The sequence below is a fragment of the Dermacentor silvarum genome, chromosome 2, assembly GCF_013339745.2.
Source record: "Dermacentor silvarum isolate Dsil-2018 chromosome 2, BIME_Dsil_1.4, whole genome shotgun sequence".
Classification (NCBI taxonomy): domain Eukaryota; kingdom Metazoa; phylum Arthropoda; class Arachnida; order Ixodida; family Ixodidae; genus Dermacentor; species Dermacentor silvarum.
The window spans coordinates 251,860,268-251,886,745 of NC_051155.1; positions in this window are offsets into that span (position 1 = coordinate 251,860,268).

Consider the following 26,478-nt stretch of genomic DNA (forward strand, 5'->3'; position numbering starts at 1 on the left):
AAACACTGGGAAAAAAAAAACTCGTGTTAATTAAAACGAGACACAGCTAGATTCTTTCCATGAAATATAATTCCTAATCAATTTTATTCAAGCGTGACGAGGAAAGAAAAGACAGCTCTATTTTGCTGTATTACTATCAATAAATACCTTTTTCCGCGCCCACCATAAGAGTGACGCCACTATCATTTGAACTGCATTGCAGCTCTTGAAGAGTGCAGAAAGGCGCGCTCGTAAAGTTCACCTTTTACAGCACGCCCCCCCCCCCCCCCCCCCCTCACACGTTGTTTTGTTATGCTTGTCGCGTTTGTCTTAATTTGGGAGGGCGGGTAGTTCCAGCGTTTTTAACCTGTTCAGTCAGAAGTATTGAGTTACGACCGCCAGGTGCCTGTTCGTTTTATCTGTTTTCGTGAGACTGCGCTGGCCGGCGGGCTTCGCGTCTGACGATGGGACAAGCACGTGCACACCCAAAGCTTTCGTCGGTCTCCAAAGAAAGTATGTTTTGTGTAGGGGTGCGATTTCGAAACCCGTATGGCTGACCTTTTGCTGCACCACTTTCCGCACTGAAAGCTCGAAACGCCCATCAAGTCGAATGGCGGGGCATTCGAATATGCTGCTCTAACGGCAGGCCACCAAAACAAATTTCGCGCCTTTGAGAACAAACTGACATCACTTCTGTTTTTAACGGATATGGCGTCACATTATTTTTTCTTCCGCCGGGAGTGTTCCTTCGTCACACAGATGGCGCTAAGCCCCATGAACCGCGGATGAACTGCCATGTTTTGAACGTATGGGCTTCTATGGAAGCTTCGCTACCACGTATATTTACCTTGGTGCTGACAGTGGGAGACCCTGCTGCTCAGCTCAGACCAGCAAGACCAGCTCTGGGCCGTCCAGCTAGCCGAGGCAGCCGCTGAGACCCAGGGGATCTCGGCCGTCTGCTAGGCGGAGGGAGGCTGCATCCGCCCTCGTGATTTGCTGGCACCAATAAAAGTTGAATCTCTCTCTCTTGCTCTGGCTGGAAACGAAGCCGCCCACGATGCCGCCCGAGCTCTAGCACACCAGGCGCATTATCCGTCTCCTGCGTCTTCTGATCCTGACGAGCCCTTAGTTCTGCACCGCGGTCACGCGCGCGACCGCATGGTCACATTCAGAGAAATCCTCCTCCACTACTGCAGAGAGCGATTACGCTACCCACCAGCACACAAAACACTGAATAAATCACAATCCACCACTTGGCGACTACTTCAGACGCGAACGTTCCCAAACCCCGTGCTATACCACCGAATTTACCCCGATGCATACTCCCCACTCTGCAAAGCCTGCGAGGCACGCACTGACCTCGATCACATCATCTGGGCATGCCCGAAAGCTACACCCACCAACACCCACCGCACTAACACTACACGCATCATAACTACGGCCGAGCAGTGGGAGACTTTGCTGCTCAGCTTGGACCCAGAAGAGCAGCTCTGGGCCGTCCGGATGGCCGAAGACGACGCCAGAAAGCAAGGGCTGGCCGCCGTCTGAGGAAGGGGAGGCCTGGGGGTTAGTCTCCCAACCCCCGCTGCCCCTGCAGACCCGATCATGGACACAATAAAGTTTTATCTCTCTCTCTCTTGGTGGTGACACTGTAGACACGAAAAAATGGTCTGTTTAAAAACACTGATGGGAAAGCTGAACTACAGAGTGATTTATACTCGTTAGACTTGTTGATTCCTTAGCCCAGACTGGCCGATAGAGTGTAGACGGACTCAACGGGTACGTTAGGCCTAAGTTTCCATAGAAGCAAATGATCTCGGCGCGGGTACCTGGTGAATGCTAAAATGTTTGTATTTGAGCCTCAGAACTCTTTAACTCTAATTTTTAGTACACTACGAAAAGTGGAAGCACACGAATCATCTCAGCTTTCTTATTAGTGCGATAATATCAATATATTCAATTGATATTGATATTGACATTGAATTGATATGATTTAGTAAAATTTTGTTACCAGCTTACCAGCGAAGTGGCAGATTTAAGGAACGTTCAGTAACTCGAAATTTCCGCGGGATTCAGTCGGGAACCGCAGAATAATCGCCCAGATGCGTCTGCGACTTAACTATACTGTTGACAACCCGAAGTGCAACACACAGAATAAGCTGCTGTATCAGGCCAGCGTCATAGACATAGCAGCGCTCATGCACAAAAAAAAATATTGATTTATGTCAACAACTGCTTCTTGATGCGTGAAAGTAACGCAAGGGAAGCGCATTACGAGTGCCGTTAGCAAACGACGTGCAGCGCAGTGCGCACACATGGCAGTTTGCGCAAGGACAAGTTTTCAGAGGTACAGGAAAAAATGTGCGCTGTGGGAAGACAGGAAAGAAGCGAACAGCTGTGAATGAGCATACTGCGAGCAAAAGGAATGTGATGCCCGGATGGATCACTTTCAGCTCTGGTGCTGGCTGAATGCTCGCCGAATACTCCGCGCGCCAGAGACAATACCGTGCTGTAGCTGTTGTCTTCGCAAAATGAGCAGTGTCAGACGAAGCTTTCTTGTATTTTTTGATGCATTCCTTTTGCAGCATTCATGCTCGCGTCTCTGCTTTCTGCCCCTTTTTTCGTTCAGTCCTTATTATATTGTCGGTCCACGTACAAAGCATTCATACGGCGAGTGGGCCTGGCGATGACGCCTCAGCGGCACTCAGCGCCGTATATATGTATAGCCTAAAGCATATTTGCCTCTAGCTCGATGTTTACATCTGTGCTTCGTCCACTCGCACGCAAGATATGCGCGGACATACTGTAGGCGTAAGTAGAAGTCGCCTCTAGAGATGCGGGGACGGCCGAATGCGATGTTATTCGTCTCGACAGAGCCAAGACGCGCGTGGACGTCCCGGAGGAATCTCAGAAATATGGCACGAGTTACGATAGACGAGAAAAAAAAAGAGAACAAGAACGGCACAAAGGCACCAAGCGTAAACTGAAAGCATGAAGACGTACAAGAAAAGAAGCCAAGCGAAGAGTGCTCTCAGCAGAAACAGAGAAACACGAATTTGTGTTGTCTGGGCCGTCATCCACGCGATGCACTTTTGTGATCAGTGCAGCCGCTGAAAAAAATAAAAGAAGACGAAAAAAAAGACAAAATAAGGAAGGGCGCAGAGTGTACCGGATATAGGCCATATGAACCAAGCATCAGCTATCACTCACAAAAGGCAAGCTTCCTGCGAATTCTTCTGAGTCTGGCAGCAATGTCCTCAAGATATTTCGAAACGTGGCGTAGGAAAGAATGAGAGACACGGAGCAGTAAAGAAAATAAAGTCTTTATTCTATACCACGACTATATTTTCTTATTTCATCATTTGAAACAAGGCGATGCTTCCAAGAAATTGCACAAGGAGTGCCTATCGATCGTTGAGGAGGGAAAAAAAGACACATGCGTGGGTAGTCGGTGCCTCTGCATACTATCGTCCTTCCTTTCGGTGCTTAACCGACGGTATATATGTGCCGGGTAGTTTCGTCACAATAACCACACTGCTGCCAGCTTACCGCACTACCTCCTGGAGGGGGACAACAGAGCAAGCGCGCTCCTGTTTTCTAACGACAGTCACGTTCGAGCCCCGACCGTTTTTGCAGTGTACTGCACGTCTCTCATCAATGGCCCATTAGAAACCTTATCACGTGCATTGTATTCGATAATAGCGCAATGACAATGATGCCGAACTCGCTATTGCAGATAACTTGGCAGGAGCCATCTGGCAAAGTGAAAGAATCTCATTTTGTCCCTCGCACTAACACACGGAATATGCGCAGCGAGAAGAGTATTCTGAAGAGCGACGCCACAAACTTATTGCTCGTCCTCTTGGTGTAAAGAGCGACGGGCTCTCGATAAAGCCAGATCAAGCCCGTTATAGTGCAGGAGCAGTTCAAGCTAGCCTTGAGATATTTGTGACCATGCCGAGGATAGCCCGAGTAGATAGACCGTCGTGTTAGTGTACGTCACCTCTTGACACAGCTCAAGTGCACTTTTACATCACACAGCCCTTAACAGAGTTCGATATCGTCCACTGCCTGTGCAGATGCTGCTGAAATGCAGTCGCCATCGAGCATTGACCCAGACAGTTGTGACGGTATTCTGCACTTTTACAGCGCAAGCTATATATGGCTAGGCGAAACTAAAAAGAGTTGCAGTGGCTTAGCTCGGCTATGCCAGGATATACGTAGCGTTAGCAAAGGTTCAGCTGATTATTCTTAGCTTTCCTGGTTGACTAGATTGTCAAGGATTAGCTTGATTGTCATGCTTACTGCTGCTCCAATGACACACACGCGGTATACGTATTATGTGGCACATGTGTTCATTCCTCCTACGCTCAACCGCTAATTGCCAGGCAACTACTTCGGGATCCGATGAGTCAAGCTTCTCCGTTCTTCTGCGCTGTTGAGCAGCATTTGCGCTCTCCTTCTCCATGGCTATACCACACTGGCAAACGCCAGTCAGGACTCAGAAGCGCAGCGGCTCCAGCGCAGTGTCAGACGGCGACTGCACAGCGAGCGCGCCGGCGCCAGTGCGTCTACCACGGCTACGACGTCACTCCTCTGGAATGCGCAGACCAGCGGCGGTGAGTCGCGCGCGGCGGCGGCGGAGTGCGCGAGAGGTGCCGGCTCCGGTGGCTCTCCGGTGCGCAAGCCGTGTGACATCACTGATCATTGCGCATGCGCAGCACGGCTCTTGATGTGCCGCGCGAAACGGGCTTGGCTAGGCCAGTGTAGCTAACGCTACAAAAACGTTCGTCCTGTTTCGCTAAACGCCTCCATTGCCTGCGCCGGCAGTTGCGTCGTCCTCTACGTCGCACACAAGCGCGCGCGCCATTGGCAGCGCCGTTAGTGACGTCGTTAGCGAACGCGTTCCCGCCATTGCCACGTTGACGCTGCTCTACCCGCAACGCCGGTTCCTCAGCTGACCGTTGTCGCATGCATGCGTTCGATATCTCGAGTTAGCTCGGCGTCGTGGTCAGCAGCATCCGCCCGCCATTGGCACTTGCGTTCCACTAGAAACACAAACATGTAAGCAATAATTGAGAAACGCTTCAATACAGCGTCGGGATTAACCCGAAAGAGCGTAAGATTGGGCGAGTTGGTATTCCATGTCTTGTACTGAATAGCGCATAAAAAGGGACGAGGCACAGATGGACGACGCGGACACAGCGCTAACTTCCAACAATCTTAGCGCTGTGTCCGCGTCGTCCATCTGTGCCTCGTCCCTTTTTATGCGCTATTAAGTACAAGACATGGGATTAACCCGCTGCTAAACACCGGGGCCGCACGTTTCAGCTTCGCTGGTTAACCATCTGTACAGAGTGGTTGGGCGGTGTGTTCCTTAGGGCTCCTTAGGGCGTGGGTCTGTCCTTCCTCCGATGTAGTATGTAGCCACCTGTAGTTTTATGAAGTGTTCACTAGATGGCGTTCCGGTTCCGGTTCCGGTTCCACTTCCGGTTCCGGTTCCACATTGCGCGCGTTCGGTGCGAACGCGGGCAAAACGCCGACGGCGTCAGCAACAGTTCTGCGCGTTGCTGGTGCTGCTACATGTCCAAGTTTATACAGCTGATAAAACTACCTTGAGTCGACCCCATGGCTGCTTCGCATACTACTCAGGGTTCCCCTACGGGAAGATGTAATTTTCCCTCTCGTTCCCTACGCGCGCTCTCTTTATCTCTCGTCCGTAGCTGTGGTTTACCCGAATGATCCCCCGGTGCTTCGCCCACTCATCATCATTCACTTCGTGGATATGCTGTGCTTTTTTTTTTTTTTTTTTTTTGAGAACGACTGGCTTGTTAGAGATCATTTGACTGCTTGGTGATGTCCACGCAGGTGCACGAATTAACCGCCTCTCTTCTTCCTCCTTTGTCATCTTTTTATTCCCCTGTTTCCTTCCCCCAAACGTAGGGTAAAAAACCAGACGCTTTTCTGAATAACATCCGTGCCTTCTTTCTTTCTCTTTTGAGCGAAACGGGGTTTTATGCCACAAAGCAACATAGAAGCTATGAGAGATGCCGCAGTGTATGCGTTAGCATGAGAGTGCCAATGTGGAAAAAAGTGTGTGTGTGAAGTGTAGGAAGCCGGTCACGTGGCAGAGGTAGAGACGAGATGGCAGAGCATAGAAGAGCGTGAAAAAAAAGCTATATATAAATATATGAACGAGAAGAAAGGAAACCGAGGGGCCCGATTTTTATTAGTCATATCATAAGAAGCCAACAAACAATGACACCATGTACATCATCATCATCATCAGCCTATATTTATGTCCGCTGCAGGACGAAGGCCTCTCCCTGCGATCTCCAAATACTCCTTTCCTGCGTTAGCTGATTCCCAATTCCTTCCAGCAAATTTCCTAATTTCATCACCACACCTGGTTTTCTGCCGTCCTCGACTGCAATTTCCTTGTCTTGGTATTCATTCTCTAACTCTAATGGTCCACTGGTCATCTATCCTATGCATTACATGGCCTGCTCAGCTCCATTTCTTTCTCTTAATATCAACTAGAATATCGCCTATCCCCGTTTGCTCTCTGATCCACACCGCTCTCTTCCTGCCTCTTAACGTTAGGCCTAACATTTTCGTTCCATCGCTCTTTGTGCGGTCCTTAACTTGTTCTCGAGCTTCTTTGTTAACCTCCAAGTTTCAGCCCCATATGTTAGCACCGATAGAATGCAAAGATTGTGCACTTTCCATTTCAACGCAGTGGTAAGCTCCCAGTCAGGATTTGGCGATGCCTGCCGTATGTACTCCACCCATTTTTATTCGTTTGTAAATTTCCTTCTCATGATCAGGGTCCCCTGTAAGTAATTGACCTATATAAACGTACTTCTATACAGATTCTAGAGGCTGAGTGGCGATCCTGAATTCTTGTTCTCTTGCCAGGCTATTGAGCATTACCTTTGTCTTTTGCAGTATTAATCTTCAACCACTCTTACACTTCCTCGGTTAAGGTCCTCAATCATTAGCTGTAATTCGTCCCAATTGTTGCTGAGTAGGACAATGTCATCGGCAAAGCGAAGGTTGCTGAGATATTCGCCGCTGATCCTCATTCCTAAGCCTTCTCAGACTGGAAAGCTTAGGCTTGAGGGCCTGAATACTACTTCTGAGCATGCAGTGGATAGCATTGGAGAGATTGTGTCCCCTTGCCTGACCCCTTTCTTGATAGGTAGCTTTATACTTTTCTTCTGGAAAACCAAGGTAGCTGTGGAATCCTTGTAGATATTTGCCAAGATATTCAGGTATGCCTCCTGTACTCTTTGGTTACGCAATGCCTCTATGTCTGCTGGTATCTCTACTGAATCAAATGCTTTTTCATAAGCTATGAAAGCTATATAGAGAGGTTGATTTTGCTCCGCAGATTTCTCGATTACCTGATTGATGACATGGATATGATCCATAGTAGAATATCCCTTCCTGAAGCCAGCCTGTTCTCTTGGTTGACAGAAGTCAAGGGTTGCCCTGGTTCTATTGTCAATTATCTTGGTGAATATTTTGTACAATACTGAAAGCAAGCTAATGGGTCTATAATTCTTCAATTCGTTAACGTTTCCCTTCTTATGGATGAGTATAATGTTGGCGTTCTTCCAGCTTTCTGGTACACTTTAAGTCGTGAGGCATTGCTTATAAAGGGCCGCAGGCTTTTCAAGTATGATATCTCCTCTATCCTTGATTAAATCGACTGTTATTCCATCTTTTCTAGGAGATTACCCCCTGGTCATGTCTTTTAAGGCCCTTCTAACTTCATCGCTAGTTATAGAAGGAGCCTCTGTATCCCGTTCATCACTACTTCAAGTGAAATAGCTTGGCTGCCCTGGGCACTGTACAGGTCAGTATAGAATTCTTCCACTGCTTTTACTATGTCATCGAAATTGCTGATGATATTACCCTGCTTATGTTTCAGTGAGTACATTTTGCCTTGTCCTATGCCAAGTTTTGTTCTCATTGATTTCATGCTGCGTCCATATTTTACTGCTTCCTCAATCTTTTCCACGTTATAATTTATAATATCCCTTATTTTCTTCTCATTGATTAGTTTTCACAGTTAGCGAATTCTATCTGGTCTCTCGAGTTTGCCACTTTCATGTTTTGTATTTTCTTTATTAGGTCCTTTGTTACTTGGCAGAGCTTACCTACTGGTTGCCTTGGTGCCTTACCTCCCGCTTCAATTTCAACTTCCGAGATCGGCCTAGTTACGGTTTCATTCATTACCTCGATGTTTTCTTCATCTTTCTGTTCTAAAGCTGCATATTTGTTTGCGAGCACCAGCCTAAATTGGTCTGATTTTACCCTTACTGCGTCTAGGTTGGCTTGTTTCTTCTTGAATAATTTTTCTCTTCTCGTCAAATTGAGACAAATCCTATGGTAACGGCACTTTACATTACCTAACACTTCTACATCCTGCACTATGCTGAGGTCGGCAGAGAGTATGATATTTATTTCATGTCTTGTTTCTCCATTAGCACTTTTCCAGGTCCACTATAGATAGACCTTGATATTTCAACGAGAGATGTGTGCTTAGCCTGGTCATGCGAAGCTGACCCGTGGGGCTCAGATCACCTGCCCATTTGGTTAACACCAACACATACTGCGGGCCAACGGACTGCCGTGTACACAGTGACAAACTGGGACAAGTTCGGTCAGCTGATCTTAGAGGCACCATCTCAAGACTGTCTGCTCAAACTGGTGAGTGAGTAATTACGAGAAGCTACTGTACAACGAGGACGGAGTATCGGCAAACCAAACCCAGATCGTAATAAGCTTTTGCGGCTCCGCGCATATTGACGTCGCGCTTATAGACGGACACAGTGCTCTAAACGACGCACCAACTGCGTCGTTACACAGCTTCATCGCAAGAGCTGGGCCGCCTTATGTGGTTCGCTGCATACTGGAAGTGGTTTTGGATATGTATGGCGCATCCTGAAGGCTCTCCGCACTCCCCAAATCTGCTAGAACCCTACGGCTGCATTGTGTATAGCGTCTGGCTAGTCAGCAAACCTTCTAACGGAGGCATTTGCAGACTCTGCAATGTTCAGCAGACTGATGTTGCAGACTCTACTTTCGTCTCTACTATGTTCAGTGATACGACAAATGGCGACCTTCCTTCTTTGACAAGTCAGAGTACCGCAACTGCTTCATGGGGTCCAGCCTGCCAGATGGATCGACAAGGCAGACTTCACTCTTGAGGAGCTGCGACACGCGCTCAGCCTCTCCAAACGCCGCACTGCCCCAGGTGAAGACGGTGTCACGAATCAATCATCACGGAACATTGATAAGAGTTTTCATGACCGCATACTGGACGAGTATAATGAAGTGTGGAGAACTGTTGTAATCCCTGTTGAGTGGAAATCGTCCGTGGTAATACCAATTTTAAAGCCCGGGCGCACTGCAAGACACCTCAAGTCGTACCGACAAATATTCCTAACCTCCAAACGTCATCAAGTTAATTCAGCGAATGGTCCTGTTTCGTCTAGATGACAGGGTAGAGAAGCTGAATTTTTTACCTGATGTGATGAATGTTTTTCGTCGCCACCGTTTAGCTCTCTGGACAGCATTTCAGACCTTGTCTCAGCGCTTGAATTTGCTAAAGGAAACAAGCACTCCGCCTGCGTGCTCTTCCTAGACATACAGCAAGCTTTCGACTCGGTTCCGCATAAGGCGATTATTTTCGCTCTTGCAACCGCGGGAATTTCATGTCGTCTGCTCCGCTTTGTGTGCAATTTCCTATCGTAGCGCCGGATGAATGTGCGTGTCGGAGGAATAACAAGTGAATCCCGCACTGTGAAGTGCGGTGTCCCACAGGGCAGCATTTTATCGCCGTTCCTGTTTAACACCGTACTGGCCGCGCTTCTGAGTCACTTGCCTCGGGACAGTGACTTCCCTGTGAGCATAGCTATCTATGCAGATGATATTGCTCTGTGAATAAGCAATCCTTCGCACCTTGGCCCGCGGCTTCGTGCAAGCCTGAAAAGAGCTCTGAACGCGACTTTGGAGTACTTGGATGAAGTTGGCCTGCAGATATCACTTGCTAAGTCGGCTGCAGTAGCATACCACCCTAAACAACGTGCTGGTCGAACAATGAGCCGACTGTCCCTTGACGAAACGCCGATAAGTTGGCTGCGACAACACCGTTATTTGGGCTTAATTGTGGATGATCGTACCTCTTGGCGTCCTGCCGTTAAATTTGTACGACGCAAATCGCAATCCATCCTTAAGTATGTCGCCACCTTGACTGCTAGAGGTGCTGGATGCGACAATGCAACGGCTCCGCAGGTGTGCCAGTCATCGGCACTCTCAGGCGTGATGTATGCGCTACCAGTCCTGAAGGTACCACCTAGTTTGATGGCACAACTGGAATGAGATCATCACGTTCCCCTTCGACTAATGCTGAGAATACCTCGTGAGGCGCAATCTGTTCCATTACTCACTGAAGCGCATCAGTTACCTCTGAGGCTTCACGCAAACCAGAGAGCTCTATATCATATTGAGCATATGCACCGTGCATCGAAAGGTCAAATGCGCCTTGATCGTCTGATTCCAATTGGCTCAGTCGCCTATGTTCGAAAGAGTTCCAGATTATCTTCAAATATTCACAGATGCATCCGTACACAGCGACAGTCAAGGCGTCTCTGCAGCTTTTTCCTGCCCTTCGACTCAAGTACGCCGTATATTTCATATGCCCCATCCAGCCTCGTCAACAACTGCGGAGCTAGCAGCAATTAATGTTGCACTGAAATACGTGCAAGAAGAGTTAACCACATCGAAGATTGTCATCTTTACGGACTTCAGCGCTTAACTTAACAGATTACAATTTAGTAAGATTGATTGCCCAATTGTGCGCAGCATTACTCACTCTGCCAACAAAATTTCATCACGTGGGGTATCTCTCGTTGCCCAATGGGCACCTTCACACTATCCGGCGATCCCTTCCGGCGATCACACTTTCCGGATACCTTCACATTTTCTGGCGATTTCTTCACACGTAGGGATCCCCGGAAATGAAGAGGCTGATCGGCTGGATTCAACTTGCACTCATAATGACTGTGCTTGCCCTGAAATTTTGTGCAAGCTTGATGACGCTCGTGTGCTGATCCGTCGCCACCTACTCAAGCAGCATACAGACCAGCGCGTCGCAAATGGAACGCTCCTGCCCCGTGTTCGTGGTCGAGGCTTGCCTCGTCGGGCTAGAGCGCAACTACTGAAGCTAAGGGTTGGATGTGTGAACGTGTGCGAACGTTTATAGAGACAAGGACGTGTGACGTACGGTGTACGACAATAAAAGAATGTTTGTAACCCCAGTGGTTGTGCGTCTCGACGCGATCAGGCCAATCGCGCTTTCCTTATTTTTTCTGGAATTAACTAACTTATGCTCACGTTTCTAACTTAGAGACTGTTTCTTTTATTTAACCTCTTATTGCGATAGCAATTATATGGACACTTCAACCGGATTTCTGCCGTCGGCGTCGCCGTCGTCGTCGCCGTCGTCGTCGCCGTCGCCGTCGCCGTCAGGTTCCCTATAGATAAAATCTTCGCCGCGCGCTGTATGCCCGAGCGGAAGCGTGTGGGGACGCGCGCTATCACGGAGAGCGAACGCACTCAATCTCCCACGCGCAAGCAAGGAAGCGGGAAGCCAGCGCCGGAGGGAGCTGGGGGGGGCACTTCTACTCTGCCAGCAACCGCGCTCGTCGCTCGCTTGCACCGTCGCTTATCTCCACACGGCTCTGACCTTTATGCGCCGTGCATTCGCCGCTCAGTTTCCGTTGAAGCGATAGACCGCACGTACCTTCGCCCGCTGCTTGCTGCCAGCGTTTTGACAGTCGTTGTCTGCAGTCATTCAGTGTGATCTATTCATGTTTGTTCGTGCGCGCTCACACCACGCTTGTTCATTCAGTTAGTAATAGTCGGGCCACATTTTCCAACGCACGCTACACTTGCAATGCTGCCCGGACCGGCAGTGCAGCGCTACAGGTGTGTCCCTTCGCACGCGCTGCCCACGGGAAGCGCTTCTCATGAACACCACCGTTTCACAGGCACCTTCTCATGGTCATCGAGTCTCTCTTCATGTCGGTCTACTTACGGCGCAGCACACCTGCTTACTTAATCAGCTCATGTTTACTACAATTCATATTGCTACCAAAGCCGCTCACCTTACTTCGTATGGCATTGCTGTGTTGCTATCGCATTCATTGCTTCGCCCCTAGGGCGAAACTGTGACATTTTTTTAGTAGCGTGACCTCAAGTGACATGCTGTGACCGGCCCTACTGTGTGAGACCTGTACTGTGTGTGCTGCTTTATTCTTTGAGATTTGTAATCTTTCTCTTTCTTTCCTCTTTCCTCCCCTTCTTCCTATCATCCATTTCTACGTTGCTATCTCCTCCTTTCTAAAGAGTAGGCAGGCGTTGGGCCCCTTCCGGGGGCAGTTGCCAGCCTGCTCCTCGCTTTCCCTTTCCTGCCAAGTCTATATATATATTTTCAAATAATAATAATAATAATAATAATAATAATAATAATAATAATAATAATAATAATAATAATAATAATAATAATAATAATAATAATAATAATAATAATAATAATAATAATATGCTTCCTGGAGAAGGTATTCATTATTCGGAGCCTATTCTTTTCCGCGAATACTACCAATACCTCTCCTCTGATGTTCCTAGAATCGGTGCCGTAGTCAATTGCTGGCTCACCAGCCTGTTTTTTCCCCCACTTTTGCATTGAAATTGCCCGTGACTACAATATACTGAGTTTGCACTTTCTCATCGCTAATTCAACATATTCATAAAACTGCTCTATTTCTTCATCATCGTGACTGAAGGTTTCGGCGTAGGCTTGTGCTACATTTATTCTATACCTCCTTTTCAGCTTTATTACGACTACTGCTACCCTCTCATTAATGCTGTAGAATTATTCAATGTTGCCCACTATGTCCTGATGAATTAGAAATTCTACCCCGTATTCTCGCTTATGTGGAAGATATCTGTAGCAAGGGACGTGGCCGTTAGTCAGCACTGTATAAGTCTCACCAGGTCTTCTAACCTCAGTAAGGCCAATAATATCCCAGGCAATCCGTGATAATTCCTCTAACAGCCCGGCTGAGCTATCGTCACTCGAGAGCGTTCGCGTGTTGAACGTTGCCAGGTTCAGTTTACAGTTTCCAGCCCACACAATAGGAAAAGCTAAATTTTGAATACGAAGACAAACAGTTAACACTCTCGGATTCACGCGCAAATGATGATGTTCGTGACGGCATGACTGTTTCTGCTTAAACTGGGCCTGAACAATGCCTGTCAACTCACCCGAAGTGTTCGTAATACTTACGCATTTGTGCTTGTTTTAAGATTTTACGAAAATTGCGTCAAACTTTACGAAAAATATTTTCGTGAACATTTTCGCTCTTTCACCTCCGGAAATATTGTGGGAAATCTTCAGACGGCCAAAGGACATCACAGGAATACTTGCTTTGCGCAGGTTTAGTCAGAAAAGTTTCTATCAGCTAAAGTCGGCAACATTAAATAGGCTTCAAAAGTCACTGTTATCTCAAAAGATATGTCACAGTTTCGCCCTAAGGGCGAAGCAATGAATGCAGTAGCAACACAGTAATGTCATACGACGTAGGGTGAGCGGCTTTGGCAGCAATATGAATTGTAGTAAACATGAGCTTAGTAAGCAAGCAGGTTCGCTGCGGCGTAAATAGACCGGCATGAAGAGAGACTCGATGACCCCGACAAGGCGCGTGTGAAACGGTGGTGTTGATGAGAAGCGCTTTCCGTGGGCAGCGCGTGCGAAGGGACACACCTGTAGCGCTGCACTGCTGATCCGGGCAGCATTGCATCTGTAGCGTGCGTTGGAAAATGTGGCTCGACTATTATTAACTGAATTAACAAGCGTGGTGTCAGCGCGTACAAGCAAACATGAATAGATCACACTGAATGACCGCAGACAACTACTGTCAAAACGCTGGCAGCAAGCGCAACCGCCGCAGCGGGCGAAAGTTCGTGCGGTCTATCACTGCAACGGAAACTGAGCGGTGAATGCACAGCGCATACAAAGGTCAGAGCCGCGTGGAGATAAGAGACGGTGCGGGCGACCGCCACAGCTGGATAACGTACAAGTACGGTTGTTGGCAGAAGGAAGCTGCCCCCCCCCCCCCCATCTCCCTCCCGCTCACTCCCGCGCTGCCTTCCCGCTTTCTTGCTTTCGCGTGGGAGATTCAGTGGCAAGTTCCCCTTGCGCCCGGTTGCAAGATACGCCTTTGGTGCCGGAGCACAGCATCGGCCCGCCTCCCTCCCTCCCTCCCATACCCCCACGGCATTTCGCGCGACGGTCGCGTTTGCTTTCCGCCGTGCGTTCGCTCTCCGTGATAGCGCGCGTCCCCTGCACGCTTTCGCTTGCGCATACGGCGCGCGGCGACAATTTTATCGCCCTTGGACTTCATACGGAACCTCACGGCGACGACGACGGAGACGGCAGTAATCCGGTTGAAGTGTCCATATAATTGCTATCGCAATAAAACAATGTGCTGCTTGTCAGTTTCAGAGTTTCAGAGTTTGTTGAGGGTTGTGTGCTGCATCATTGTAATAAAACGGGTATGTATTCCACAAAAGGTGTGCGCACAGGGCAAACTAAAAAGAATATCCCAATAATGTGACGAATACTAAACGCTTCTTATTTAAAATGAAGCAGATAAGATCGCCACTGTGCCCTGCGTACACCATCTGCGATGCATAGCACGCGTAATCTGCGCTTTCAAGTTATTTACATTCGAAAGAACAGCCCGAATGTGTGCTCTATATATGCATCGATGGCTGTCATCTCTTGAGCTACGACACGTGCTTGGCCCACGGACCGACGCTGCCCGTGGATCTCGCGCAACTAAGGTCCTTTTAACGTTTCTTCGAGACAGTGTTCTCAATGATGTACTATAGATTGCTGAGAGTTTTGCTCTGTTTCTGTATGTTGTGTATCTGAGTATGCCCACCGTACATATTAATGAATTTTTAATCTTTCCAGTCTGCAGTAGCATGCCTAGCTGCACACCTCTCCCGGCTTAATTAAAGCCCCCCCCCCCCCCCCTCATCCTCCACTTTTTTTCTCTTTCTCTAATAGATTAGACTGAGCAGACCTCCTTGCATTTTTGACGCTGTAATTGCAGCAAGACGTAGCAGCAGATGAGGGTCTGAACACTCATTAGATTTTTTTCTCCATCGCACAACTCATCCTTGGCTCTTTCATTTTGCTTATTGCTCTCCTTCATTAGCTGTAAAACTAATGAAAATATTGAGATAGCGCCTGCAGCAATCAGCGCCCCTAAATGCGAGGTACCGATAGAGGAAGAATGCGCAGAAATCTTTGTACGAGGTTTCTGAGAAAAGTGATTATCTCTGTTGCTGTTCATACGAAGGTGATGTCAACGCAGTATGTTGTTGTTTTTGGTGTATGCACTGGCAAGTTGGCGGTGAAAAAAAGAACAAACGAAAGGCTGTGTACAGCAAGACATGACATGCTCGTGCTAGACGCGTGCGAGACACGACATGCTCTGCCGTAAGAGCCGGTATCAGGCTTTCCCAGTAGTGGGGCGCAAAGTGAAAACACATTCGTTCAAGAAAAGTACACAGAATACCGCTTCTAGAAAAGGTCACCGCAGCTCTTACACCATAGAAATCTAGAGCAGCGCTCAAAAGCTTCAGTACAAACAGCTAGGATTGGCGACAAACGTCTGGCAGAGGAAACAGAAGTAAATCGAACGGTAGAAAAAAGGTTAAAGTTCTCAGTGGTGGCGTAAACATTCTAGAGACCACGAATAAAGACTGTCGAGTGGACCCCACACTTCGGGCTCCTGGCACGGCGTGGTGGTTGTAGTGCACCGAGCTGGAAGCAAGCATGCTGCAATGCTCAGTTTACAGACGGGAACAACACACATTCCCAGAGGAAGACGTTAAAGAACTACTCTGGTATGTGAGGAGAAAGCTCTCCGTTTAATCTTTGTTTCGGCGTCGTGCACACAGGAATGAGGACGAGAGAAGAATCTTCGGAGAAAATGGTGCCGCATTTGTTACTCCCCCACACCGAAGCCAACGCCATTAGAGGAAAAAAAAAAGAAAAAAAAAAACCATGCGGAGAGGCTGCATTAGGGTTGACCCCTTCATCGCGTCATTTCTGCATGGCCTGTCTGTACTTGGTGTCGTGAAGGCGAACGATCTTCTTGAAAAAGTGAGGACACGATGGCTCCCTCGAATTTATAGAAGCCCACACTACTGCGCAAGAGAGTTTTCCGTGAGGCGCATTTTTCGGCCTGATAATTTTTTTCCAACTCATACTAAGTCATAGTGGCCAGACACGCTGATAAATAGCGTAATAGCACGCCAGTGAAAAGGTGGCACAAACATTTTTTTATGAAGCTAGAGATGTTAAAACTCGCTTGCTGCTAAGAAATAAGCCAATCTGAAATGACCGGATAGGACAAAATTTAGTGCAAATGCTCGTTATTACGAGTAACCTTTCCACCTTTCTTATTCGACATTACAGGGCCCGGCGAGCTTCTTGTAGCTGTAACTTTGTGTTTTTGCGTGGAAAGCCGTAACTGAATTGACGGTACCCACAGTCACAACCAATATTACCAGCGCACAGACAGAGAACGACATGGAAAGCAATAAGCGAAATCAAGAGAAATATGAATGCTTCTAGAAACCTCCTCACAGTGTGGCAAAGCTTTAAACGGCCAGCATGATGTTTATGCGGCTTAATAATCTGACCCATCTAATCGAACTGCGCAAGTGCAAGCCATCGAGAAGCGACTGACGATCCTTTCATTTCTGCTAAATTTTGCCAAAACATTCGTCTACTTAACAACACGTCAGCCTGGTCTGCACTACTCAGACCTCGGTCCGTATTCAGAAAACGCTTTTACATTAGAATTGTTCCTAAGCGTAAATTCCAGCCATGAGGAAAACGATCGGCAAGCTGAACAGCCCCGTTGCCATCGTGTGGCTCGTACCCAGTTCGCTCTCTGGCTATGCCCTACCTGCTGGTGCTGCCGTTGCCACTGCTGCTCTATCATCATCATCATCATCATCATCATCATCATCATCATCATCATCATCATCATCATCATCATCATCATCATCATCATCATCATCAGCCTATATTTTATGTCCAATGCAGGACGAAGGCCTCTCCCTGCGATCTCCAATTACCCCTGTCTTGCGCTAGCGTATTCCAACTTGCGCCTGCAAATTTCCTAACTTCATCATCCCATCTGGTTTTCTGCCGACCTCTACTGCGCTTCCCTTCTCTTGGTATCCATTCTGTAACCCTAATGGTCCACCGGTTATCCATCCTACGCATTACATGGCCTGCCCACCTCCATTTCTTCCGCTTAATGTCAACTAGAATATCGGCTATCCCCGTTTGTTCTCTGATCCACACCGCTCTCTTCCTGTCTCTTAACGTTAGTCCTAAGATTTTTCGTTCCATCGCTCTTTGAGCGGTCCTTAACTTGTTCTCGAGCTTCTTTGTTAACCCTATACCCTATACCTTATACCTTTGTTAACCCTATACGGCCCGAATAAACCCTCTTTACACAGCCAATACTGATACTGGATATATTAGAAGCGAAAGCGGCCATCCAGTGACAAAGATCACTCACGAAAGAGAAGCTTCGCGAATTCGGCCCTTATTTCGCGTCCAAGAATTGCCTGACATAGTCATGCGTGAAGAGATGAGTTTTACAAGTATACGATAACCCGAAATAAAGCAGGCCTACTTAAAAATTCTGGAAACGACAATGTATGGGAAATATGACTGAAGAGCACAGATCTTACTCGTCATGGAGTTCGTTTTGACAAAACTGGGTTGACAAATATGGCAGCGCACTAAGTTTACTTTTACGTATTACTTCATTTCTTCGGGTTTATAACGTAAGTCCTCCCTGTCGCGCTGGGATGGTACTAAATCCTCCACAGATTTAGTTTAGTTTTTGAATGCCTGGAGAAGTTACCTGCGTTAAAGGAGGCACACGACTACCAAGTTGTGAAACGAAAAAAACAGGTTCAGTTAAGCTCCGGTTTCAGATACAATCGGTGCACTCTGTGCTATGTTGGCACAACACTTGAGAAAGGTTTGGTGACTTTTAAAGCAAATAGTTTTTTTTTTTGCTGTTTTGACTGTTTTCGTGGTTGGTTGATGATTGGACAAGGCCAACAAAACATTCGTTGGCTCGTTATTTGTCGTTCGTTCGCTCGCTCATTTGTTCGTTCTTCGGTTATTCACTCGCTCGCTCGCTCTCTCGTTGGTTCATGCTTTTTGCTTAGATCGACAATCATAGTCAATGGTTTATGCACATTTTTTGTTACTTGGTGATTGCGCTCTATATGCGCTGATATTTCCCCCCTACACTAATGCCCCACAAGGGCGCTGTAGGTACTGTAAATAAATAAATAAATATCCTCTCTGATGGGGACAAATTTATTTACTAATCATGCATCACGTACGCACCGGCTATTGTAAATCCATCGAACTTATACTGGGGCACATGAAAGCAACGGCTGAGGAATTTCGCTAACTTTACAAGGCAATTATCAAGCCGTACAGGCGTCCGCGAGCTGGTTTAACTTTTGCTTCGAGAAACTTATTTTTTGTTTCCAATTACTTCACTGCCTGCACGCGTGCTCTAACTATTCGTTTACTTTCTGCCTATCGGCTTGCTTTATTGCTTCCTTCGCACATGCGTGTTCAACTTGCTTGAAAAAAAAAAAAAAAAAGAAAAAGAAGCTACTGCTGTGAGAACTATAAGTGTTGCACGGGGATAACACGAGAGTGCGCTGCGTCAACCTGTCATAATAAATCCTGTTACATATTTATGCTGTGTTCACAGTCCCGTAATAAACCCTCAATAAGCTTACGAGAGATGCCCTCAGGCCTCTGCTCTGGGCCGGAGCTGCATTCTTATCCAGCTACAGCCGCAAGCAAGAAAAAAAAAAAAAAAAAAAAACTGAAACATAGCGAAACTAATGAAATATTATTTCGGTGTTATTTCATTTTTACTTAAACCAAACAGATCGGTGCTGCCTCCATGCTGCTTCGTGGTGCTTCATGCTGAAGATGGCAGTTATTCATATTTAATTTTTGATGCGCAAGATTTTTGCTGGAAGTTTCCTGACTGTCGTTACAAATGATTATTGAAAAAATGCACATTCGCGTCGACAAATATATTAATATTACACTTTCACTTGCATGCAAGGTTACATGGGCTGCTTTAGTGCAGTGGCTGCTTCTGATTTCAGTTACCTTATTTCAACACGAGGCGAACGTGTGTGCAATGGCTGTCATCACGTTGCAGGGCTTAACAGTTTTTAAGAATACTTGCACCAGAGATAAAAAATCAACTTGTCTTCTGCTCTCGTAAAGCTTTCGTTCTTTATTTATTTCCAAGTAATTGACACGTTCGAAGACATTCCTTTAGCAGAAACTAAGGTTCCGTCTTGCTCGTGGTAAATATTGATGTACATATTTAACAGTGCTAGCGCAAATGAATGTTTGGTCAACTACACGAAGGAATAAGATAGTCTTACTATTTATAGCAGCCTAACATTTCTCAATATTTTTCGGCTACCGCTGCCTATTCAGAATTTTTATTCTGTTATTCTTTTACAGACTGCGCTAAATTATTCTTTGAGCCCGCCTTCTTGCCTTTCATATTTTTATCTGCTACTTGGTACGACTTCAACCTTAAGTCTCACCTCATACCTGATTGTTCAGCCGATATTTTCTATATTATTGCAATATTGCAATATTGTTTTCTTTCTTAATTTTCAGGCTATGTTTCCACACTTTCTTTCCCCAACATTTTCTTGTACATGTAACTGTGTAGCTGTAACTGTGCACCTTACCAGTGACTGGTGTTTTAAATTTTGCGCACATGTTTTATCTCTGAAAGTTTTCGAGAAATATGCATTATTGCGACACATATCGTATATTGAGCTCGGTGCGTTTGCCCATACATGGCAAAACAGCAACAACAAGAACAAAAGAGACAAAAGCAGCAGCAGCAGCTGCAGCGGCGGCGGCGGCGGCGACAGCGGCAGCGACAGCGGCAACAGCGGCGGCGGCAGCAGTGGCATAAGCAGCAGCGGCAGCAGCAGCGGCGGCAGCAGCGGCGGCAGCAGCGGCGGCAGCAGCAGCAGCAGCAGCAGCAGCAGCGGCGGCAGCAGCAGCAAGAACGTTTTTATGCTCTGCCTCTGCACTAAGCTTGTTGTTCTAACTTTCGAGTTGCGTGAATCAACTTGCGTGAAGCTCATCTTCAAAGGAGATAGCCTACCAACGTATGTAAAGGTCGGTCATTTTCGTCATATTGTACAACCTTTCGTGCCCAAGCCCCTACAGTGTCGCAATTGTCAGAGAATTGGACACGTGAGTACTGTCTGTAAGAACCCAGGCATATGCTCACGTTGTTCCGAGTCATATAGCTCCGACACTTGTCGCACGACGGACTTCAAGTGCTCCAACTGCAAAGGTGCGCATGATGCGACTTCGAAAGATTGCCCGTTCCAGAAAAATGAACAGAAGATCTTGAGGCAGATGGTTAGAGATCATTCGACGCATAAAGAAGCCGCAACTAAAGTGCGACGCCGACGCCGACGTTCCCGGCCCCGCAAGTCAAGAAAGCACTGTGATAGTTCTAAGGAAGTGCACAATCCGGAGAAGGCTGTTCGTCAACCGCTGACCTCGTGCATTACCAACGCAGATGAGAGAAGAAAGCCCGCCATCGATAACTCAAAGGAAGCGTGGCCACCTTTACCGAAGCCATGCCAACTCGCAGAACCACGAGACACGAGTCGTCCAACAACTACGAATGGCCCGACAGCAGGCCCTGCAGCAGTCCGCGCAGAAGGCCAGGACTTGCAAGTGATCGCCATGCTGAAGTCACTCATGAATGTCATGCGTACGTTACTGACGAACCTAAACACCCCGAATGCTCGTAGCGCACTGCAGGTACTGGACGCGATGAATCCAGTACTTGCAAGTCTTGAATAGCATTATGGCTCATTCAACGCTGTCGTTCCGTAAAGATGTCAAGGAAGCATCCCTTTTTCAGTGGAATGCTCGAGGCCTCAGATCAAGAATTTCTGATTTTCGACCTTTCATTTTTGCGAACAAGTTTCCCATCATCGTCGTCTGCGAACTATACCTTAAAACTACAATCCGACTATCGGGCTATGAAGCTTTCTCATCCGCGTCATCTAATGTCCTCAGCAAGGTCGTCGTTTATGTTCGGTGTGAACTCACTTACGTGCTACATTCAGTTGTGCTTCACGACGACGACCAATACGTGTGTTTAACTGTAAAAACAAAGAAACTTACATTTACTCTCGTTGCTGCATATATTTCTCCAACCAGTCGTTTTGACACGCAACGACTGGGTGCTTTCTTATCCGCGACACCTGGCCCTTGGATCCTTAGTGGAGATTTTAACGCACACCATACGCTCTGGGGGAGTGTGAAGATGAACTCCAAGGGAAGAAAACTAGTCGCATTTGCCTCGGACCAAAAGCTTTGTTGTCTCAATGACGGCAGCCCGACATATTTACGGGGACTAACCTACAGCAGCTGTCTGGACTTGACTTTCGTCTCTCAGTGTCTTCGAAGCAGTATAAAGTGTTTCTCAGACATAGAAACCCATGGAAGTGATCACGTTCCTACCTATTTGAAGATGAAGGGAGTGGCCAAGTCTATCTACTGCCCTCTGTAGAACAGACTGGACGAAGTTCAGATCTCTTATGGAAGACGAATGTCAAGAAGGCCACCCATAATTTTTGGAGAATCAGATTAGAAATGCACTGCAAGAGGCTATGTTCACTTTTAGGCCTTCTCCAAAGTATAATGAATATGAAGGTGAATTGGAAAGGCTTCGAGCGATTCGCCGACGCGCGGAAAGAAGATACAAGCGCACGAAATGTATTCATGATCTGAGGGAGGCGAGGCAGATCCAAAAGAAAATCCAGCGCCGCATCGATACGCTACAATCTCAGAAGTAGAAATCCTTTTGCGAGTCCTTGGATCCTCGAAAGCCTCTGTCCCCCACATGGAGAACTCTGCGTGGCGTATACAATGGTCTCCACAACAGCGCCACCCTTTTAAGTCTCTTGCCCTGCATCAAGGATGACGTGAGATCGATGTTGCTGAGGATTTCTGCGCAAAAATCGCTGGCTTGCCATCGCGACCTGTACCATTAGCACATGATGTTGCGGCATCCAAGGACTCTCGCATGGATCTCTTGTTCTCTATGGAGGAGCTCGAAGCTGCGCTGGCGACTTGTAGGAAGTCATCATCGCCTGGGCCCGACGGTGACACATACAAGGCACTTGGAAACCTTGGCCACAAAGCCCGCAGTGTACTCTTGGAGAGATACAACGAATCCTGGCGCGAAGGATTGATTCCTTGTGAGTGGAAAGTCAGCCGCCTAATGCCTTTACTTAAGAGCTCTAAATATCCATTAGACTTGGCATCGTACCGTCCCATCGCTCTTGCCAGTTGCGTTGGGAAACTAATCGAAATGATGGTGTTGACGCGTCTTGAATGGTATTTGGAACACAATGAGGTATATCCCAATGCAATGGCGGGCTTCCGGCGCGGTCGGTCATCGGTCGATAACGTGCTTAATTTGGTAGCATCTATTCAACACCAAAAGAGCATGAAACGTTTAACGGTGGCGATGTTTCTTGATGTGAAAAGCGCATATGATAATATGCGCTTTTCACATAGCATCGAGGATTGATAAACAATCCTCGATGCTTTGATCGATGTGGGCATTGGTGGCCGTGCACTGCGCTGGATTCACAGCTATTTGGAGGATAGATCCTTCTTCGTACTTACAGAAGATGGAATGACATCCTACCATGTCACCACCAAAGGTGTGCCACAAGGCGGAGTGTTAAGCCCCACGCTCTTCAACATAGCACTGCTAGGCCTTGTTGGATCATTGCCAAGGACGGTTCATATATCCATCTATGCAGATGATATCTGCATCTGGGCGGCCGGCGTAACTCGTCCGCAGATACGAGCGAGACTGCAGAAGGTGGTCACACAAACGTCGTCCTATCTGCGTATGAAAGGCCTAGAATTATCCTCCGAAAAGTGCCGATTAGTCGCATTTACGCGCAAAACAATGACTCCATATGTTATACGCATAAATGGACAAGTAATTGCTTACGAAACAAAACACCGTTTCCTTGGAGTCATCATCGATCGTGATTTGTCTTGGACGCCACATATTTCATATATGAAAAAGAGGTTGACTGCAATAGCACATGTATTCAAATTTGTCGGCGGAAAGTCTTGGGATGCATCTGTGCAATCGATGCTACAGCTGTACCATGCATTATTTATGGGCTTCCTAAGATACAGCCTGCCCGTGCTGGGAAGCACCAGTAAAACGACCCTTCGAACACTCCAGAGCATGCAAGCCCAAAGTTCTACGGACGTGCCTCGGCCTCCCTAAGTGTGCATCCACAGCGGCCACAATCGCCATAGCACGTGACCACCCTGTATCAACGTACTTTGCAGTCGACGCTACTAAGTGGTTCATTTGGAAAGGAAAGGTTGACGCTATCTTCTGCAGCCCTTGAGGGAGCACGGCTCAGCGCCAAACTAAGAGTGCACATTCGACATGTCGCAAGGACACCCTTTCACCATCTTGCTTGCCTGCCAACAACTAGACCGCATACGAGTTTTAGCCGTCTCCTGACTATACACGGAGCATCGCTACCATCGAATTACGTCCCTACAGCATGGCCTTCGTTACCACTGTGGTCTCTGCATTCACCTCGAATATGCCTCACCATTCCAGGCGTAAATAAGAAAGCACAAATGCCGTCAGCAGCATTGAAGCAGGCAGCATTATTGCTACTACATGAGGTCCACAGTGACCGCTTACATGTTTACAGAGATGGGTCGGTCATGCACTCCAGTTCAGCAGCTGCAGTATTTGTCCCAGCAAAATCTACAGTAATAAAATTCCGGACATCGCACTTGACATCAACGATGGCTGTCGAACTTACAGCTCTGTGTGCAGCAATGAAATTTATCGAACAGGAACCGCCCCAGAAATGGTCTATCTTCTGTGATTCCAAGGCCTGCCCTCCAGAGTTTGCTCTCTGCACTACGCCGTGGACCCCACGAACGAATTGTCGCGGACACACGCGAAATTTACCATCAGGCAGTTGACAAAGGACATGACATTTTCTTTCAATGGCTGCCAGGTCACTGTGGTATCTTTGGAAACGAGCAAGCGGACGCAGCCGCTCGATCTTCACATACCAGTACCGATTGCGTCGCTATCCCTATGTCGAGAACAGACGCAGCAAGAAAGCTCCGTGCGCTTGCTCGCGAGCTTACGTTAGCCCACTGGAATTCAACGGACTTTAAAAACCAGCACCTCTCTTCCCTGGATCCTAATCTGAAGCTCCGCCTTCCACATGGCTTACCACGACGGGAGGTAACTCTCATTTGTCGCCTAAGACTTGGAGTAGCTTTCACCAACGCGTACTCCTACCTGATGGGAATGGCCACAAGTCCAGATTGTGAAACTTGCGGGTGCAAAGAGACGCTAGCACATCTTCTGTGTGATTGTCGTCGTTTTAGTGCACACAGGAAAGTCCTCAGAACCACGCTCGACAAGATAGACAGCCGTCCCCTTACGGAAGCCAGAATTCTTGGTCCCTGGTCCCAGCCGACGTCGGAACGAACTGCTTTAAAAGCGCTAGTACGCTTTTTAAAAGAAACAGGACTTCATGAAAAACTATAGAATTGTGCGGATAGATGTGTTTTTTTGTTCTTTTTTGTTTTTAATCTTCTCTTGCTTTCTAATCTTTTCTGCCCTTACCCCATCCCCCCGTGCAGAGTAGCCAACCGGACACTTAACCTGGTTAACCTCTCTGCCTTCCGCCTCCTATTTTCCTTCCTTCCTTCCTTTCGAGTTTTCTCGGTCACTCCGCTGATTCTTTTGTTCTCACTGGTAATGCCAGTAAGCAAGCATACTTCATAAATAAATTAAAAAAATGCTTTGCAACCATGTGGAACTTAATCGGACACGCTTTTCGCGTTTTCGTACAGTATTATGCGTGCATTGTCTCCTAATGCCGCTTCGTTTTCTCTTGGCCTTTTTGCTGAGACTTTATCATTCGTTCTGTAAATCTTGTATTCCCGATTAAAACGTGGTGATTCATCGAGATAAAGTAAAATCGCTTTGCATATATTGCTGTACAGCATATAAACGGGGTAGATTAAGGTTAAACAAACCTTTGGCTCAAGAGAAAGCGAGACTAGGGCGATTGTCGGCACATTGAAGTGGTTGGCGTTGTTTAATACGCCGACGCACGCCTGCACTTTATAAACACTCATCTATGGAGTGTGAAGGCACAACCATACAAATAGAATTTCTTCGCACGGGATTCGCTTTAAGGTTGAAGGCTCAGGTTTTCACTCTGTTGCCTTGCGCCAAATTAGAGTGATCATCGATGAGCCGCGAAGAACTTAAGTTTCTAACTTACATCCGGAATTTTCCTCCATCTGAAGCCGTCGTAAGCATGCTGTATATAAGCAGCACGTGCCGTGCTCAGCACGGCTCGCGCGACATCTACGGGGCTCGGTTAGTCTTGGCCAGCCGTGCTGTGTTCTTGTGAACTGCGAAGCTTCTCTCGGTATGGCTTTCTCAATCAAGCGTACTAGCAAACTGGCCCTCGAAACTCTCCCTCGACTCTACCGAGTGTGGAGTGGGGCCGCCCTTCGAATGGGCGGACACTGCGCTTCAATGACGACCCTCGGCGTTTCGATGGATTACAACGCGTTTGAGAAACGTTTCTTCACTCCAGTGCCTTCTAGTGGCCGCAGGGCCTGCCTGTTACAAAATTTTGTCGCAGACACCGTTCCTCCGTATCGACACGAAAAGAGCGCTGAGCCTAATTCAGAACCCATGCACGAGAAGAGCCTTCGCTGTATGGCTCACTGACATTTTTTTTCTTTTCTAAATATCCGAAGGAACTTTGGGCTAAAGTTCGGTGCCTCGTAGCCACGTCTGCTTACTGTTTTCGACAGCAGGCGAGCTTGAACGAGCTCGCACTGAACTAGCGTGCTCCTTCCTCCTTGTTCACTAGTCAGCGGAGCTCGCATCTGTTCCATGCACTGCATACCGCAACCTGGCCGAATGATATACATTGAGATGGTGTGCCTCGATATCAGATGAGGGAGACATCGAGACGCCTTAAGAACTGTAATCTGTAGTGTATAAGGCTTAACTGAAAAATAAGCTGCTGTGCACGAGGTCGCGGGATTGAATCCCGGCCACGGTGTCCGCATTTCAACGGGGGCGAAATGCAGAAAACACCCGTGTACTTAGATTTAGGTGCACGTTAAAGAACCCCAGGTGGTCCAAATTAATCCGGAGTCTCCCACTACGGCGTGCC